We start from the raw sequence: 15,325 nt of genomic DNA, 5'->3' as shown, positions 1-15,325 counted from the left end.
TTTATTATTATTATTATTATTATTATTATTACGACACTATTGTATCAAGTAGTATTAAAGGTAGAGTGGCTGAGAGGTACACAGAATCCGATACTGAACCGCAGATTACGAAGTAATATCCGAAATCGTGGCCGGACGTGCACGCTGAACGCAACTAAACAGATTTGAAATAAATAGTGACGTGTTGTGTGCCTAGGATTACTGCCAGCGGCTTCATCAACCAGGAACTATGGACTTCCATCCTGAAGGAAGAATGGTGTCACCAGTAATTGCTATGGTGCCAATGGGTCAACCCTAAAACCTGAAATGGATTTCCTGAGCTGACAACGTGTCATCATGTGATGGAGATGAGTATTTTTCATATTATATGGCCTGATTAGGGGGGGATGGGAATTATTTATCATAAGCTGATGCTATCATGTTAGGGATAACTTAATTTAAACGTTGAAGTGCCGAAATGGAGCACATAGCTTTTATTTCTTATTTAATTTAATTAATAACAGGTCTGAGTGATTTAACTGTAAATAATTGTGACAATATTCTAATAGGTTTGCATGCGGTAGAAGATTTACTTAGTTGATTTTGGGAGACTTGTGTCCAGTAAGGCGTCTGGAGACTAGTATTCAGTAAATTCAGGATAATTTAAGCTAGGCTGTAGTTGATCCTGTATCAATAAATGCATGACTGATAAATAATAAAAGTATGCAATGTCAGACCCCAGAGTCACGAGAAATATACATGGAACTGATGCCCCAGGCCTCCTTTGAAATATTTAGCTAGGGAGTGTTACAATTTAAGCTGGATTATTTGATCACGTTTATCATAATTTACCTACAAGGTTAACTGAGTTAATTACCATGTGAATATTTAATTAAGTTAATTACAGCATGAATATTTAATTGAGTTAATCACTGTGTGAATATTTAATTGGGTTAATCACTGTGTGAATATTTAATTAGAAGCTAATTACAGTGTGAGTATTTGATTGAGCTGATTAGCATGTGAATATTTAATTCATTATTGTATTACCATGTGATGATTTAATTAGAAATTAATTATGTGTTAATCATAGGTTGATCAAGGTTTAATTACGAATTAATTGCCGTTGGGTTATTTAATTACATCGTAATTACGAGGAAGTTTTGGTATGATGACTCAGTATGATTTAATTACCAGGTAAATTACATAAGAAGATAGTGTAATGATGAATCCAGCAATAATAATAATAATAATAATAATAATAATAATAATAATAATAATAATAATAATAATAATAATAATAATAAAAATTGTAATGACAGGAATCGTACGAATATTGATATCATAAAAACCGGTGTCGTGTTGTGAAGTCATGATTGAGTCATGAAAAAAATGTGTGTTGAATCGAGGTGATTTGTTGGAAGTCGATGCAATTTGCTTAATGAGGAATAGACCTCAGTTTATTGTGAACGTACCTCGGGATGAGGCGATTTTGTTAAAGAAAGGGCTTGTTATGCCTGTGAAAGCCGAGGCTATTGACCGCCGTGGTAGGGGGTGGATACGCCTGACCTTGCTAACAGACGTGTTCTTTTTTGTGTGTGTCCGCCTTGGTAGAAAGGGGACCTGAGCTAAGAAAGGAAGCCCTGTATGGATCAACTAATAATGGGAAATATTCAACACGCCAGAATGAAGTTTTCGCTAATAAATGACACGGTGATTGGTACTAGTATTTGTTAAGATTACTGTTGTTATTCATTTGAGTATAATTTAGCTAGGGATTTCAGTGTCCTACTTTCATCCCAAGGAGTTGTCAGTTCAGTTCCATATGCCGGCATTGGTATTCCACAATGCTGAAATCAAGAACGGGGTGCATCACGTGTTCATTGTATATAAAATGTGATTCTCTATGTTGTTTATGTAACATGTTGCGACTATAATTAGCGTCGGCGATGGTTCTAATCCATCGGCGCGGCGAATTTGCATTCAACTGAGGGTCGGTTCAAACCCGGGTGCTTGTTCAACATTTGTATAGTTTCTTTAATGGTATTTCGTTGGGAAATAATTGTGTGTTTTTAGTATAGGGATCGCTCAGACTTGTTGCATGAATGTTAATTTCATTTGTTAATGATGTCATATAGGCTCAGTGTTTGTGGTAAATGTTTCCATTCGTATCACGTCATGGCAAATCGCTTTGCGATAAACAATACTCGGATCCATCACACACGACTACAAGTCGATAATAAACCACAACAATTGTTAATAATTAATGTAATTCATTTCTGAATATAGATGCGTCATTCCCATCGTCATCAAGGTCTAATAAACCGCTTGTATTAATTTAAACTTTAATTTGATCATGTTTTCATTGTATTTAAGTATGCCCCATTTCTCCTACCCTGTATGCCATTAAGGTAATGTTAGATAAGCGCCTATTTTATTATATTTTCCACCCGTTAACGCCCTGTAGATCTCATGCCGGAGCCTATCGGGGTAGGGGGTGGGTATAATACGAACTACGACAACATGTGAAGATAATGAAGTTAATGGAGGAAGTGAAGTCCATTGGCAATATTAGTACTGTACTTTTGATTTTTATATCTAATAATATTTATATTTTTACAATTTGTTTTACATCACACCGAAACAGATATAGGTCTCATGGCGACGATGGGATAGGAAAAGCTTATGAGTGGGAAGGAAACCACCGTGCCTTAATTGAGATACAGTCCCAGCATTTGCCTGGTGTGTAAATGGGAAACCACGGAAAATCGTCTTCAGGGCTGCCGACTGTGGGGATCGAACCCACTATCTCCAAGGTGCAAGCTCACAGCTGCACGCCCCAGACAGCGTAGCCAATTCACCCGGTAATAATATTTAATGACAAAGTGCGTTACAGTGGGAGCTTATTATTTATTTACAAATAATAATAATAGGTATTCACAAAACTTACGTATTTAAAAATGTATTTTCTGCAGTATTTTCAAAATACGACCATGGAACATGCAATCAAATGAACTTAAAAGATATATATCTAATAAATAAATAAATTAGTAAATAAATTACATAAATAACTTATTATGAAACTTAATTGGGAATTTAGAAAGGAAGTTATGGTAGGGGAGGGGTGTTGTATGTTGTAGCCATTACTTAAAGGAAAATAACAAGTGGCACAGTTAACAGTTGAGAATAATAAACCAGACTTAAAATGGCACACTTGTTGGAAAAGGTTAGCCATCCCTGGCCTAGAGTTTCCTGTCATGAGATCAGTCCCACTGCCATGATGGAACTTTGCCAAAGGCAACTAGCATAAATATACAAGTGAAATGGAGCACATCATTCAGTGGATACTCCCTAAAAATACAAAAAATATGAGCATTTTGTAAGACTAATATATGCTATAATAAAAAAGCATATTCCAAGAGGATACAGAAAAAGAATACATCCCTGGACGGCACCCAAAGCATATTCCAAGAGGATACAGGAAAGAATACATCCCTGGACAACACCCAAAATATAATGAACTATTTGAAGGTTATAAACCCAGTAATGACCAGGAGGTAGCTGATGAATTATTACAATCCCTGGATAAAGTCAGGAAAGAGAAATGGAATGATCTCAGGGAAAACATGAACTTCCAACATTCGAGCAGAAAAATAATGCCACTTTTTAAGAAAACTAGGTAGCAGCACACCAAAATTCAGCAGTAAGGGCTCCAAGATAAAGGCAGACAAGGTGGCAATTAGGTTAGTTGGCCTGACAAGAAAACTTGCTGATAATGATAAGAAAAAAGATTTTTAAAAAAATACAGCTAGAACTAAGGTCCAGGTTGTCTCATGCTGAAACAGCCTCTCCATTCTCATTAGAATTCACAGCCGATGAGATCTCGACAGCATTAAAAGAAATTAAGCCAGGGAATGCAGCTGGGCTCGATGGAATATATCCAGAATTTCTAATGCATTTTGACCCATGTACAATTAAATGGCTTGCCATATTTTACAGCAACATGTTACAGGATGGGAGACTCTTGTCTATACTCAAAAGCTATTTGCTTTACGTCGCACTGACACAGATGGGTCTTATGGCGATGATTGGACAGGAAAAGCCTAGGAATGGAAAGGAAGCGGCCATAGCCTTAATTAAGGTACAGCCCCAGCATTTGCCTGGTGTGAAAATGGGAAACCACGGAAAACCATCTTCAGGGCTGCCACAGTGGGGTTCGAACCCACTATCTCCCGGATGCGAGCTCACAGCTGCGCGTCCCTAACCGCATGGCCAACTCGCCTGGTTATACTCAAAAGAACCAAAATAGTAGCAATCCTCAAGTTAGGGAAAAGTGGACACAGTCCAGAAGATTACATACCAAATGCCCTCCTGAGTGTATGTTACAAACTCCTAGAGAGAATCCTTTACAATAGAATCTCACTCAATATCTTACAGCTCATACCAATAGAACAAGCTGGCTTTAGACCAAACCGCACCCGCTCTCATCAGGTGATAGCTCTTACCACCCACATTGAGAAAGGATTTCAAGAACGGAAGAAGACCGTTGCTGTGTTTGTGGATGTAACATCAGCATATGACACTGTTTGGCTTAAGGCAATGATCCTGAAATTCCTGAAAATAATTCTTTGTAAGTCCCTCACCACACCACTGAACAACATGCTATCCAACAGAATGTATGAAGTGCATCTAAATGGTAATATAAGTAGGTCTTACAGACTAAACAATGGATTACAGCACGGCTCAGCCCTTGCCCTGTTGCTCTTAAACTTATAGATGGCAGACCTACCTTCCACAAATGCTAGAAAGTTTATATATGCTGACGACCTTGCTATAACTGTACAGTCCCGTGAGTTTAGAATAGCTGAAGTTACCCTTACAGATAATCTCCTCAAACTTAATAAGTTCTTCACTACTTGGCGATTGAAAACAAACATATCCAAAACTGAAGTCACCTGCTTTCACTTGAACAATAAGCAAGCAACTTATACCCCTCAAAGTACAATTCAATGGACAGCTACTGAAATTAAATCCTCATCCTAAATATCTAGGCACTGTATTGGATCAATCATTGACCTATAAGGAACATCTCAACAGAACATCTGCAAAGGTCAAAACTCACATCATCTTACAAAAACTCTCAGGAACAGGCTGGAGTTCAACTGCATCTACCTTAAGAATAACAGCTTTTGCTTTAGTTTACCCAGCAGCTGAATATTGCAGTCCAGTATGGCTTCATAGTGCTCACACAAAGAAGATCGACACTCAGTTGAATGATACAATGAGGACTATATCAGGGACCATCCAGTCTACACTTGGAATGGCTACTAGAACTTTCTAACATTCCTCCCCATTATCTTAGAAGACAAATGGCACTGAAAATAAAGAATGGCTTAAATGCCGTGAAAAATTTTCTCCAGCCAATACATCAGGACTGCTCACATTAATGCCTCAGGTTAAATTCAAGGAAACCATCATGGGTACTAGGTGAGAGACTCATCCAAGATGAATTTAATGTGAATCAAACATGGCACAATACGTGGTTCTCTTCAAACCTAAACTAGGCTTAATCCTGGATCCAGTTAACCGTCATCCTGGCTTCAACCTACCCAGAAAAATCTGGACATCACAGTGGCGGCTCGTGGATATCAGCAGTGGGGGGCGCACCTTAGTTTCATAATTGCACAATTATCTCAAGTTCTTCAAACCATGTTATCAAGATACACACTTCGAACACTATACGGTGCAATGCATATGCAATTGTTTTGAATATTATTATTAATATTATTATTATTATTATTATTATTATTATTATTATTATTATTATTATTATTATTATATGCCTTTACTGGCAGGACCTAGAGTTTACAGTGCACTATGTCTTCTGGTATGGGCTAGAGCAATTTTGTTACTTTCATTGAACTGTCTCTGTCTTATCCTTGGCTTTGACAATATGAAAGTGACTGAGGTATGAGCGATGCTAGTAATGCCATTCCTTCTGCAGCCAGTCCCTGATATGAATGGTGTGAAAATGTTGCTCATAGGGTCGGTTTGTGCGTGCATTTCAGTGGGCTTGGCAGACTGATATGTAACAGCAACTTCTGACTCAGTGAGGAAAGCAACGGGAAACTACTGTACCTCACTCTTCATTTCCCTAGTATGCCTCTTCAGTGATGCCTAGGCCATCTATGACAGCTGATGGCAGAGCTGTTGAGGATCCAACCAGCCTTAGGGCTGAAGACTGAACATACATCCCCCTGTGGGTGGGGGCGGTAGAATAACACCCACGGTTTCCCCTGCCTGTCGTAAGAGGCGACTAAAAGGGGCCCCAAGTGCTCTGAACTTTGGAGCATGGGTTGGCGACCACGGGGTCCTCAGCTGAGTCCTGACATTGCTTCCACTTACTTGTGCCAGGCTCCTCACTTTCATCTATCCTGTCTGAACTCTCTTGGTCAACTCTTGTTCTTTTCCTACCCCGACGCTATTAGGTTTGCGAGGGCTAGGGAGTCTTTCATTTTCACGCCCTTCGTGGCCCTTGTCTTTCTTTGACCGATATCTTCATTTTTCGAAGTGTCGGATCCCTTCCATTTTTCCCTCTGATTAGTGTTATATAGAGGATGGTTGCCTAGTCGTACTTCCTCTTAAAACAATAATCACCACCACCACTGAACATACATACACATACATTATTATTATTATCATTATTATTACTATTATTATTATTATTATTATTGAATAATAATTATATAATAATATAATAATAATAATAATAATAATAATATAATACATAATAATAATAATAATTATTGAATAATAATAATAATAATAATAATAATAATAATAATAATAATAATAATAATAATAATAATAATAATAATCGTATTTGCCTGTTCTTGTCCACGATCGAGTTATGTTTACGAATAGTTTCACTGTAGTGATCACTCAAACAAGACACGACATTGACTTCACCAAGCATTTCAAAGTCCATGGTACTAATGATACCATCCCTGTGGTGACCCATTTTTCTCCTTTCCTAGAACGGGAGAATAGCAGACAAGGAAAGCAGTAAAAGGTTTCTGGGATATCACTTCCACATATCCGCGAGTTCTTGTTATATACGTCAGGAAAATTAATTTGTCTTTGGAAAGCCCTATTTTCATTTTTCTTGGTCTCCGGTTTTTTCAACAAGAAGTCTGGTGTCGGCCTAAAACACTCCTCCAGTTCGACTTTCTTCTCGATAGAAAGAGAAGAAAACGTTAGTACTTTAATATGTTCAACGGTAATCATACCGTACGAAGTGCAAACATAACACTACGCCTACATATAAATCACAACCTTTCTCCTAATTTCACCTTGGCATAGTCACCTCACGAGATCATTCATCAACACGAAGTTAAACATCGCGCTCTCCAAGTGAGTATGGCCAACATGAGTCAAGTGCGAGGAGACAGTAGTTACAGTCGTTACTAGTTTCGTTAGTTAATAATCCTAAAAATTACAAGACTATTTTAAATATATACCGGCACATTTAACTCAGGTAAGTGCCTCAGTAAAATAGTCCCTAGTTTTAGGAGAGAAATGGCATAAACTGACCCCTATTAAATCGAAATCAGATCACCAGTGTTTCGGGTAGGTTGGCTGCAACAATAGGCTGCGGCAGAAACGCGCCGGAATCTCCGTAGAACAGCACATCTCTACTGCGCCTCTGATTGGCTCCCTCAAGGCCAGTCAAGCGAGACTCGGAGTATTTGGTCCGCTATGAGAGAGCGCCCTCCTGCGCGGGGCCAGCAGCGTATCGTGCCGCAGTACAGTACCACTCGCGTCCTTATAATCTTATAGTACGTAAAATATTTCCCTTGTTAACATTTAAGATTAAAATTTCCGAATTTAGTGGAACCCCGTGGGGGGCACGCACCTTAGCGCCTCCCAAACGAGCCGCCACTGGGACATCATTAAATCAAATAAGAACCCAACATAGCAGATGTCAATACTGGCAATGTAAGTGGAAGGTAACTGAGAAACCTTACTGTGACTGTGCAGACATGCCCTAGACTCTCCAGCATATCACTATGGACTGCCCACTCAGGAGGTTCAACAGAACAATGCAGGACATCCATGAGGCCACTAAGAAGCTGTAAAATGGTTAAGCATGTTGGACATTCAACTTTGGCACCACTACATCATGTGATCTAAGTCTCATTCTGTATGTTTTAAGATTACTCAAATATGTATATAGTTGTACATTTTATTCTTTTTCACTGTTTGTAAACTTGTATCCTTCTGCCATATGAAATAATAATTTTGTCCATATTTTCTCTACCCCCAAATTGATATGACAAAATTCCAATCTGCTGAACAAATCAAAAGAAAAGTACAAGTTTTAAATTCAGATTATACTTAAGAATGACCAATTGTACTTGTACGTCAAAACTCTGCAGACATCTATTCTAAAAATATCCTGTAAAGTAGTTCATGATCTGCAGAATTGATATTTGCTGTCAAGACATGGAGCTGCTGAAGGAAGAGTCATACATTCAGAAGATTATAACAGACTGTGATGGGTACAGTAACAGACAAAACAACAAAAGATGAAGAAAAACACACATCTCCAAAACTTTTTAAATGAAACTGGCCTTCATTGCAGTGTCTGCTTTGGGACTTGCTATATGGAGAGTAAAAGAATAAGAGAAACACCTACAAATTCTGTATTTGCAGAGTTTGTAATCATGTTTGAGTTAAATTTAAAAATATTTTTACCCTTATGAATGTATAGTACTACACCCATACCTGTTACAGAAAAATACATACAAGTGGAATTATGTAACCAGGCAAGCTTAATGAGCTGCTAATGGTTGAATGCTGATGTACAAACAAAAGCTATGTGTGAAAAATTACAGAACTGAAACTTCATTTAATCATCTATAATCTTCTCCTTCCATCACCCTTGTTCAGGAAGTTCACAGGTTGGGCAATCGATCAATGACCTCCATCCACTTCTTGCATCTTCTCTGGAGACACTACAGATGCTCATTATTTTGTCCTGATCCACTTTGATGCTTCATATAGGTTATTATGATGGTGTGCTCACCACTGCCGAAGGCATTTTATACCTAAATGCCCAGTTTCAATGAGCCTGCCTCTAAACCCGAGAACAGATGCCTTTCGCAGCTGCCCCCTAACCTGGAGGACAGATGGTGCATGCTGGATTTCAACTGCATTTCCTACACTGGGGGACCAACACGCACCTAAATGAGCCCCTCTACCTGAAGCTGCTGGCCTCTTTAGAGAGTCAGGTTATTCCAACGCCGCCCAACACTCTGCGTTGAGTTGCTGGCTGTACAGTCTACTCCATCCCGTAACAAGTGAATATAACAATTTAACAAGAATCCTGAAAATATGTACTCAAATATACGATTTTTTTTTTTTCTTACAACTTTGTGTTACGTCGCACTGAAATAGAAAGGTCTTATGGTGATGATGGGATAGGAAAGGGCTAGCAGTGGGAAGGAAGTGGTCATGGGCCTTAATTAAGGTAACCACCTTCAGGTCTGCAAACAGGGGGGTTCGAACCCACTATCACCCGAATGCAAGCTCACAGCTGCGCAACCCTAACCGCATGGCCACTTGCTCGGTATGTATGGTACCAAAAACAATTTTACGTGTATTATATACAAGTCTTACCCCATATAAGGTCGTCCTGACTGCACTTGTCTAACGAGTCTTACCCCGTATAAGGTCACCCTGACTGCACTTGTCTGACATCATTTACTAGCTCCAATTCAGACTCTGCCCAGCTTTTTAACTAAACTACCATTACTCTAGCCAAACAAATATAAAGCCATTACAGTAACTGCAAAATCCATACCATAGTTCTTCCTGTCCTCTTTCACACCCAGCACCATCAAACAACATTTGATGACTGTTTCAAATTTAAGTTCTTAAACCTTTACTCCCATCATACCACTCTCTTGCTCTTAGAGATTCTGTAGCTGGATATCAACTGGTGCTTAGGTCTAGGGAAGCACCTAGCCTTAGCATTAGATAACTGCTCTTTCTTTTTCCTTTTCATTCTCTGCAGTGCATGCACAAAAATCATCTTACTTTTCAAAATTGGAAGGAAAAGATATGAAGAAAATGACTGTAGTTGTAAAAAAAAAAAAAAGACCCTCACCTAAGCATTTTGTTAGTTTTAGGACAATGGCTGCTCCCAATCCAATTTTCTTCAAATGACCTTCATTTCGCTCAGGTGACACCCCTTGATATAGAAGGAAATCATATGCCATTCCACTTTTGCTGCATAATAAAAAGTTTTTTAACTCCCCACAGACAAGGCTTGCCTTTAACATTGCTGATCACTTACCGCTAAATGGTAACATTTGTTCATCAACAGAAACATATTGCTCTACATCTGTAGTCAGAAATATTTCGCCATGTCTATGTTTAAGTGATGTGATGTGATATCTTGTGGATTGTGGTTTAACCTCATGTTCATTATGATGGAAAATCATTTCAGCGTTGCCAGTGTATTTCTTTGTTTTCTGCTGGAATATTTTTTACACACAGCAAATTTAGCTCAGGACTGATTTAATAGTCAAATCATTTATTTAGTTAAAACATAAGATCGTAATATATTCTAGGAAAAGAGGAAGTACCAGCAGATAATAACAACAAATAATACGAAAATGTAACAGATTACTGATCTTAAATAAGACACAAACAATATGTAAATATAAGATCTTGTAAAATGTAATGTTGCGACAGATTTAAAGTCAATTATAATGGAATCAGATTGGAAGCTTCAGTGTTAGGATTTTTAAGGAATAATTCAACTCAGCAAGGTAATTAATAAGTTAATGAGAGTGATATCTTAGTTAACGACTTTGTGATGATGAATTAGGTCAAATAATTTTATCATCATCATTTCATCATTTTCATTTCCCCTTGTCCAGCCAGCTCCTGCCAGGTCGGGGTGTTGATGGCACTTTCTACTGTTGCCTCTCCTTCCATCACTCCTCTTCAGTAAATTGTAATCCAGTCCAGTCTTCTTTTTCTTATACTACTCTTGACAGAGTTCATCCATCTTGCTTTGGGCCTCCAACACTTGTTTTCGTATCCTTCCCTCCTGCATCCTCACAACATGTCCAAACCATCTCAATTTATTCTTAGATCAAATAAATTAATATTTAAATTTAATGTTGACCAGATAATCTGTAAATAATATAAATATTCCGTAAATATTTGAAATTATTTAATGGAATTAGTTTTTTGGACATCAATAGTGTAGCGTCAAATTTGAATTTATTTCAATGTGGTCCGAGTCAGTGTACTCAAATTAAGTATTTCGAGGCTGATTATTTTGTTGTATAGGCCAAGAGGACCTACAATTTAATTTAATGAGTTATGAAATTCATTTTTGAGAATTATTTCTTTCAGGGCATCCTGAGTATTTGAGTATCATCTGAGTATAAGATCTGATCTATTTCAGACATAATCGAAGTCAACAATCGACCTCAAGCTTATTTTGAATTTGTTGTAAAAAAAATTACTTTGTAAAATATGTGAGAGATTCAAAGAGTTTTTTTTTTTTTTTGCAAGCTGCTTTATGTCGTATCGACACAGATAGGTCTTATGGCGATGATGGGATAGGTGTGTGATGTATGCACGCTGCTATTGTTGTGGACTAGACAGATGATAGGCATATCTTCTGTGGAGTATGCACTCTCCTAGAATTTGAGTATATTCTTCAGAGTCCATCCCAGATGAGACTTTCACTAACTCTCCTATTCAACTGGCACTTAACCTCCCACAAAAGCCCATGCTGAATCTTCCACTCTGTGCTTTAGTAACAATATGTTGAGGAGAGCAGTATGTCTTGTCAGGTCACCACAGTGATACCCTGCCATCGGCATCTGATGAGAAAACCTTCTCATTGCACCATATAACAGAATATCAGAAGTCTTGTGGCACTGGGAGATACTGGAGGCAGGAAGCCACAAGTAATTCTCGGTACTCTGATTTAAGGACTCCCTTTCTGTCAGGCCTTCGGTGATGGATGCCAGCAGAATGAAGATTCTGGCAGACTGTTAATGCACTCACTGATGGGCTGAGGTCTCTACTGTTGTGGCAAAAAGTACAGGGACCTGAGTTAATACGTTAATAAGAAGTTAATCCTTTGTCCCACATAGAAACAAGCTACACCAAAATTTAGCTTATTTTATTCTACGTTTAATTATGTGGAGTAGACATTTTTATTGTACCCAGTTAATGTCTTGAGCTGGCCCCGTGGTGTAGGGGTAGCATGCCTGCCTCTTAACCGGAGGCCCCGGGTTCGATTGCCGGCCAGGTCAGGGATTTTTACCTGGACCTGAGGGCTGGTTCGAGGTCCACTCAGCCTATGTGATTAGAATTAAGGAGCTATCTGACGGTGAGATAGCGTCCCCAGTCTAGAAAGCCAAGAATAACGGCCGAGAGGATTCATCGTGCTGACCACACAACACCTCATAATCTGCAGGCCTTCGGGTTGAGCAGCAGTCGCTTGGTAGGCCAAGGTCCTTCAAGGGCTGTAGTGCCATGGGGTTTGGTTTGGTTTTAGTTAATGTCTTAATCTTACTGTTGATCTGTTTTTATTTCATCTAATATTTGTGAAAAAAAAAAAAAAAAAAAGGTTGTTGCAAATTTTGTGAAACAACATTTTCTCATTACTGGGGGATCATAGCCATACAAATTTGGTTTGTTAAGAAGCTCATGACTCAGGAGAATGTCAGGCTAAAATTAAAACTGATTTTTGCCTGCATGCAACTGTTGATTTCATATTGATTTATATTTAATTCAGTGGTTTTGATAGAAGAAAGCAACATATCAGCCAAGTGGTGTTGTCCAGTTGGCCTATTTGCTGCACCAACTGAACTCCACACTGCTCTGTATCAGCTCTGAGTCATGTACAGCTATTTCAAAATGAATGGGTTGTGTTGTGTTGTGTTGTGTTGTGTTGTGTTGTGTTGTGGGGGTGAGAAAGTGGAATAAGGGAATAATATGCTAGATGACGAAGAGTGGTATTTCCTCACACATCACCCAGAACTTTAAATACAAGATATTTCAAAAGTTGAACGTATCCCACCATTACTACTGATACGATGAAGAGAGCATACACTTCGAATGAGCCCTATCACTTAGCCCCAAGTGAAGATAAATTTGAATGACCTGGCCAGTAATCGAATCCTTCTATCTAAAAACCAACACACACTCACCGTTCAGCTACGGAGTCTGAAAAAGAGTAAAGGATTTTTTGGCACACACTGGAGGATACAAGATCTTTTATACCGATGAAATATGGTGAGGCCAGAATCATACAATGAAGTATGAATGGCAAGAAAATGTTATGGATGCTCTGAGCAACAGTTTTGAGAACTATAACCAGTACAGAGGTCACATACAGGAAATTTACGGATGGCAAGGAGGTTTTAGGACAACATCAGGAGCAGGAAAACGTTAAATAATTTTCCAGATCGGAAGTGAAGACGGGTTTTTACCTGAAGCAGATCAATGTCAGTATGCAACTGATATTTTAGCAGCTAGGAAACACTGAATTACACAAGATATCTGTATTTATGCAAAGACTGATCATGATTAGTATTCAAATGGGTGGAGTATTTGATGCTGTGTGTTATTGCTATATTGCTCCAAATACATTACAGGTCCAGAAGTTGTCCACAGGTAAAAACGCACTAAGTAGATCAATCTTTTCTTTTCGTGAACTGCTATAATAATAATAATAATAATAATAATAATAATAATAATAATAATAATAATAATAATAATAATAATCATAATCATAATAATAATAATAATAATAATAATAATAATAATAATAATAATAACAACAAATTATAATGAAAGGGTGTTTTAAAAGCTGTTTTTATGGAGTTATTATAAGTGCTGATCAAACACTTACAGTATATGTCAAACGTATTGCAGCTGGATTACATCATGCATATTTCTACACAATTACCGTATTTTCCGCGATTAGGAAAAGCCAGTATAGCCAGAAAGTTCAATCATAAAAACATCTTAATCAGTTCACAAGAAAATACCAATTGAGTAGGTGCGACTTGTGAGAGCGTGATGTCACAAGTCACATCCATTCGAAGATGAACAGGTGATGTTGCCCCGCTTGCTGTTTCTCTATCTTCAGTGTTGGCCAAAATCTAATATGATATAGATGTTGATTCCCATAGGAAATCTGATATATTTCTTCCGAATGAGTAAATTTATAATACCAATATAAATGGTCCGTTATTGGACATTATAAATTTTACAGCTAACTCATTCCTGGTTGCCAGCATTTCGCCCCTGTGTGCTAGGCTGGGCTCATCAATTGGTACTTAGCACACCTACCAAGATGCATGGCTAGTGCATACCGTGGAGGCCACTGCGTAGGCTAATTGTAGCCACCGGCAGTGGCAATGCACTATGAGAGACTTTGTCTCACTACAAAAAATTGATGCCTGCTTGGCCATCAGATGATATAGATGTTGATTCCCATAGGGAACGCTGGCAACCAGGAATGAGTTAGCTGCAAAAATTTATAATGTCCAATAACGGACCATTTATACTGGTATTATAAATTTACTCATTCGGAACAAATATTTCAGATTCCCTATGGGAATCAACATCTGTATCATCTGATAGCCAAGCAGGCATCAATTTTTTGTAGCGAGACAAAGTCTCTCATAGTGCATTGGCACTCCCGGTGGCTACATTTAACCTATGCAGTGGCCTCCACGGTATGCACTAGCCATGAGTCTTGGTAGGAGTGCTAGGTACCAACTGATAAGCCCAGCCTAGCACACGGGGGTGAAACGCTGGCAACCAGGAATGAGTTAGCTGGAAAATTTATTAATGTCCAATAACGGATTATTTATATTGGTATCAAAATCTATTACCCATTTTCTTTTCAACTAAAATTCTTCTGACCATGAGTATACATATGGACAAATAATACATGATGTTTTACTGCAAAAAATGTGCTATCAACTATCGATGGTTTAGCTTTTCTTGCCGAAATGTGGAAATAAAATTTAGCAAAATTACTGAAAAAATAAAGTTAAAAAATATACTAAAAACTTTAAAAAAATGACAAAGTTAGGCAAAAGTTTTCACCAGAAACAGGTGCCTCTAACAAAGATTCATTTCATCTACATTAGCTCCTCAAATGAGCTTGGCATCAGGAAGGGCATCGGGCCATGATGCATCTAGCATCATCCCTGACCCTGTATCAGGAAATGGGACTAAAGGGCGTGCACACATGCACACACTCATTCACTCACTCCAGTAGTTAAACATAAAG

Source organism: Anabrus simplex, chromosome 1, assembly GCF_040414725.1.
Source record: "Anabrus simplex isolate iqAnaSimp1 chromosome 1, ASM4041472v1, whole genome shotgun sequence".
Classification (NCBI taxonomy): Eukaryota; Metazoa; Arthropoda; class Insecta; order Orthoptera; family Tettigoniidae; genus Anabrus; species Anabrus simplex.
Note: the sequence above shows the minus strand (reverse complement) of the source record.